This window comes from Agelaius tricolor, unplaced genomic scaffold (assembly GCF_023055355.1).
Source record: "Agelaius tricolor isolate 1412-34295 unplaced genomic scaffold, bAgeTri1.0.p SCAF_7, whole genome shotgun sequence".
NCBI classification, from domain to species: domain Eukaryota; kingdom Metazoa; phylum Chordata; class Aves; order Passeriformes; family Icteridae; genus Agelaius; species Agelaius tricolor.
In genome coordinates, this window is record NW_027269267.1 from 6,965,447 (window position 1) to 6,971,446 (window position 6,000).

Genomic DNA, 6,000 nt, shown 5'->3' on the forward strand with positions numbered 1-6,000 from the left:
AGGGGAAGGCAGCCCCCACAGTTGCCATTAATCTCAGCCCTGGATCTCTGCAGGGCAGCCAGGGGTATCTCCTTTCCTCAAATATCTGCTCTGGCCCGGCAGGAGCTCAGGGATTCACGTTACAGCCCCGCTCACCCCGCTGTGTGCTCAGTGTTAATGTTTGCTTCCTCAGCCTGGCATTTGGGAAGAAGAGGCTCCAAGTTCTCTGGGATAGCTGCTGCTGCCAAGGAAATGGCTGCAAACAGGTTGGCTCAGAGTGCCTGGGCTGTCAGCTGCAGGTGGGTTCCCTCGGATGTGGGGCATCTGCTGTGGGCAGGATATTGTAAATCAATACAACTCTGGCAACTCTGACATTGGTGAGGGAGAGAGAATGATGGATCTGACTCCATGGATATCAGAAGGCTAATTAATTACTTTATTATACTATATTATTCTGTGCATCTAAAACTGAATCTGCCAAGCACTCAACCCTGCACACAACTGCTCACACTGCACTGACTCTCGTGACTGTCACCCTACAGTCCCAACACTCACACAAGGTCTCACAAACAAAACATCCTCACTTTGGATAAACAATCTCCATATTGCATTCTACTTTGGCACAACACAGGCACAGCAAGTGATAAGAGTTGAGTTTTCCCTTTCTCTGAGGTTCAGAGAATGTGAATCTCAGAAATCCTTGGGAAGAGTTGTGCCTTGCTTTTGTCTGTGAAGAGAAATGTGGCAATAGGCAAGACATGGGTGTTCCTCACCAGGCAAATATTTTCTCCATCATACAGCCAGCTACTGTATTTTTCCAGGCAGAGCCACTTGCACCAACATCGGGCAGAGATGTTCATCTGCATAAATGAAAGGATAAAAATCGTCCTGCATTTGTTTCTCATGTGCTGATGTGAGTTCATCCTACTTCATGGAAAAAGTTTGGGCTCATTTGGCTCCTGTGTTTGCTCTCTCTGTTTTGTCCTTTTAGCCCAGGAGACATCTCAGCCTCCCAAAGGAAAACTTGCTGTGGGAAAGCTGTAGGGATCCTAATTCCACAATAACCAAAATACTGGATGTTTTCAGTCACTGAACTGCATTCAGAGAACAGCAATCCTTGTATCATTAGCAGTCAGTCACCAGGTGTGTGTTTGCTGGGCCCTTCTAAGTGTTTCTGTGGTTTGAGACATGGAACTAGTAGAAGAATTTTCCAGTTTTTAATGTTTTGTAGTTCAGTGTCATGGAGGGAAACATCAGTTCTTTAGGCAATAATGTCCTGTACCCTCAGTAACTGAACTATTGTATGATTACTTGAGAATTTCTTCTCTTCAAGGCTGTTTAACCATCAAGATGCAGTAAAATGAGAAAGAATAGTGGCTTGCTTGTGAAGAATTTACAACATCAGGAGGAAAAAAGTATCACAATCTGAACTCAGTCAGATTTTTAAAATTATTTTTAGGTTTTAGAGGGCAGTATAGATAATATTTAAGAGAAAACTATCTGGAAAAAAGACTTTTTAAAAGGTACTCTTTGCTCTAAATCAATTTCTTCTTTTAGTTTGTTTGGGGACGAGTCCCAGTCAAAAGCAGCACTTCTGATTTGGGCAATGGTCAAAGAAGCCAGAGAGAGGTGTGGGGGGAGGTCCAAGTTCCTGCCAGTTTCCAATGTTTAAAACTAGGAAGCATAACCAAGATTTAGGAAGTTAATATAGCTATAATATATTAAGGTTATGGATTGATTAAATGAACTCTTCCTCTTCACATTTCTCTGGTCATTTCTGAGTCATCTGGAAGTTTCTTCTGGTATGTGTTACACACAAATGAACGAACTATCCTCATCTGCCCTTCACCCCAGCCATCTGTCCTCTCTGTTCTCCTCTTTCATCAGGATAGTTTCATATTTAGAACTATGAACAAAGAGAAGTAAAGGAGCTGATTCAGAAACCTGCCCGAAATCTGATGCGCATCCCTGGCAAGCAGCATGGTGGGATGATCTGCAACAGCACAAAATTCACTGTATCACCTGACAGCACTTGAGAAACTCCCACTTCCAAAGCAAATCTGTCAGGATGGCATTGCCTTGGAGGACAAGAGGAAGATCCTTTGCAGAGCTGCTGTGCTGCAGGAGGGACAAGGCCACCTCCAAATCAGAATGTCTCTGGGTCACGCTCATGTCCCCTGCTCTCAGATGCCAGCAGTGCAGTGTCTGCACCTGCCCTTGCTCTCTGGACCCCTCACTGCTGATGGAAAGGAAATCAACACCTCTAGGCAGTCACCAGCCCACAGGAATATTCAGGGGATGCCTGATATCCCTGCCCATCCCTCTGCACCCACTGAAGGGTGTTGGGGAAAATGAAACAGGAAAGCCTTATAAATATGATTGTCTGGCAAAGGATTTTGAGAATATAGAAACTATAAGCAAGATTGAAATGAAAGCAAGCTTTGAGACCCCTTAGTTACTGAACAACGGGAAAACAATGGTGTGGCTGGCTGAAGGTAATCCCCTTTCAAGAAACAAAACCCTCTGCTTGCAGACAGGTCCAAGGGTCAGAGCAGATCCTGCTAGCTTGGCTGAAGGGGTCCAAAGAGGAGTTTTTAGGGTTTAAAATGTAACACAGTCTGGTAATGTAGTGGTTCATATAGGCTGTATGTAAATGCTATAGGATTTGTATCTTGTACTAGATTGGTTAGTGAGACTCAGAGTATTCAACACAGAAGAAGATTTATTGTATCGTAATGGGAACTTCACTTTCTTACCCTTTTACGCTCTTACCTTTTTTACTCCCTTACGCTCTTACCCTCTTACTCTCTCACTGTCTCATCCTCTCTGCCCCTCTCTTCTCTCAGGCCTGCTCTGAGCTGTGGCTGGCAGCTCCCAGCAGGGCCCTGCACCCAGGCCCTTTGCAATAAACCACAAGTTCCAAGACCTGGATTCAGAGATCTCTCGTCTCCCTCCATCCATCCCAATGCTCTGACAAAGGGATTGGATGTTTGCATTGCTGCTGAAGAGGTGAGTGCCACCCTTGGGATCCACTGGCATTGTGAGAGGAGCTCTGAGGCCAAGCAGGGTGACCTTGGCTGCTCCCTGCCTGTGGGCAGGTTGTGGCTGATGTGTAGGATGGGCCAGCGGTGGATGGTCTGGGCTGAGCAGGGTGGAATGGGCAGAGTCCATGAGACCGTGGAACTGCAAGTCCATGAGACCAGGAGTCTACACCCAACATGCACAGGATGGATGCCTCTCCTGGGATATTCTGGAGCTCAGGATGAGCAGATTCAGTGCTGTGTTTATCAGGTGGATCTGACTGTGCTTGGGCTTGACTCTGCCTGGTGGGTATTGCTCAAACTTCACCCCAGCTGGGTAAACAGGAGTATCTGGGTTGACTTAAATGGAACTACAATTTCTTTTGTTAGAGCTCTCTGAGAATCTAATTTAGCCAAGTATTTAAGCGTGTGCACAAGGCTGTCCTGTTTGTTCAAAGCCACCCAAGTGTGTGCAGGCAGCTTGCTAAAATCTGTCACACAAAGCCCTGCTGGAAATGCTTTCCTAACGAAGAGAAATCCCTAATTTGAGGGATTTAGGAATTAAATCATTGTAATAACCCCCTCCCCCCAACCATATTAGAAGGTAGCAGTGAAAGGAGGTGATATAGAACTGTCTGGACATGTTTATAGGCTATATATGGTGTGTTGTTATTGCAGTTCTTCTACAATACAAGCCAGCAATTAGCAATTAAATTCCCATTATGGGATCATGTTGATAATTGAGATGAACTGTAAGTGTGTAACTGTTTTAAGCCTTTCTTTTAACTAACCCAAATACTATAGTACTTTTATAATTTAGAGATAATATTCCCATTAGTAGAGTTTATGACTCAATAAACAGCTCCCACAAGTTCATAAAAGCCAACACTGTAAACACAAGAACTATTACTGCAATAGAAATTCTGTGCCTCCCTCTTCTCTTGGTGGTCTGGATAGAGCAAAGGGAAATGCTTCGCAGAAAAAAACCCCAACATTTATTTTGGCTATATAAATATAAATGAATTGTCTTAAAACCCATCTGGAAATTTTCTCTCCTCCCCATGTCCCAGGTGGTCTGGCAACAGTGATGCATTCTGCTTTTGTCTGCAGGCAAGGGCAGGAGCTCCCGTTGGAAACCATTTACATGAAGGGATTGCATTTGAAAGCCTGGTGATGTCCTCACCCTGCCTCTCCCTCGAGAGAAATAGGAACAAAATCTTCTCTAGAGTTGGGTTTCAGTGTACTTTTCTATTATTATTATTATTAAATTTATTATTGTTTTGAAGGAAAAATATCTCTGAAGTGCCTAGAGTCCATAGTTTTTGAACCTCTCTGCTGCTGGCATTTTTTTTTTTACTTTTTTGACTGCTAAATGAATTTTAGGAAATTCACTTGGACATTTGTACAAGCAGAACTTTTGTAGCTCAAGCCTCTTTCCATTTGGGACTGGGTGTACTGACTAATTTAACTATTTTCAAGAAAAATGAGCACTTTTCTTTGTCCAAAAGAACTTCATTTTGCAGTGCATAGGGCACCGTTCTGCTTAGCAAATTCATGTGCAAGGAATCACCACCTCTATCTGGTGTCCTGCTTTGCTGCTGAAGGACATTTCTCCCTGTGTTGTTAAAATCATATTGCTTAAGCTCATCAAAATGCAGGAAGTTTTTATTTTTCTCCCTCACCATCTGGGTTGAAGTGGCTGTGAAAAGCTGGAGGAACACACAGAGCCACTGCTCCTGCACTCCCTCCCAGTAGGTAACTCACCCTGGGATGGAGCACACGGTTTTCATCTGTTTTGCCATTGCATCAGGTCTCCTGTTCCAGCCACTTTTGTTGTGAGTTTGTTTCCAGAGTAAGCATCTCAAGTGACTGCTGGGATTCCTGTCTCTCACCTCCCTGCTGCTAGATTCCTGACCTTTACACCTACCAGGGAGTTTGGCTTTCAGGACCCCGGGAACGCTCAAAAAGGCAGAAACTCGGACATTTTGTTCTACAAGGCCTGGTAAGGAGTGAGCAAATGGTCTCTCTTAGGCTTCCTGGCATTTCCATTTCACTGGCCTTCCTGAAGTTTCAATTTTCCATAACAATGGTATCAAACAGAGAGGGCACTCCATCGGGAATGTGCCTGCCTCCTCTCACCCCACACATCACACTTGTAATATCCCATGAACTCTCTCCCCCCAGCCAATTCTCCAGAATCCATTTAAACTCTCCTCAGTAAAGTTTCACAGCATCCCAGCAGGTTCAGAGATGCCCCTTTGACTCCTGTTGTCAGGCACGGAATGAAGACAACACAAGACCCGAAGCAAATCAAGTATGTGAATTAGAAAGACTCAGCATCCTAATGAAGCAAAATTCCTTTTTGAAGGCAAACAATCATGAAGGACCTGAAGCTGTCACTCCAGAGGCCCCAAACACTTTCACCATTGATTTCAGTGAAAGAGAGGAGCAGGATTTCCTGTGGGAACAGGGTTTGCCTTTACTTTCTGGGAAAGGGCGATTGCTTTTCTGCATTCCTACCCTTGCACTCAAAATCCCTGACTTGTTTCAGGATAGCCCACATGCTTCAGCTGCAACAGCCAGGCCCCAGGGTCAGATCCTGGAAGATCACACCTCAAAATTCAGTATTGCAGATTTTTAGGTGTGGGGGTTTGAGATAGATTCACTTGTCCCTTTAACCAAACTAGTGGTTGGCTCCAAAGGAGGTGAAGGCCTAAGCCATGACTGGGCCCAGAGGAGTGGAGGAGTCTCCATTTCCAACCTGTCCTCTGAAAACCCACCAAGGAACAGGGTTAGGAGCTTGTCCTTTTGAAGTCTGCAGGTGGTTGTGGTTCTTGTTGGCTCTCAGGTCCCACTGTGCAGCTCAGGAGCCGATGTGGGACTGTATTCCCAAAGCAGGCCCAGCAATTCTAGGATTGCGTCCACACCAAGGAGAGGCCTCAGCTTTTGGATCATTCTTTTCCCTCCTGGGCTGCTCCTCTCAGTGGCACAAACCTCCCCC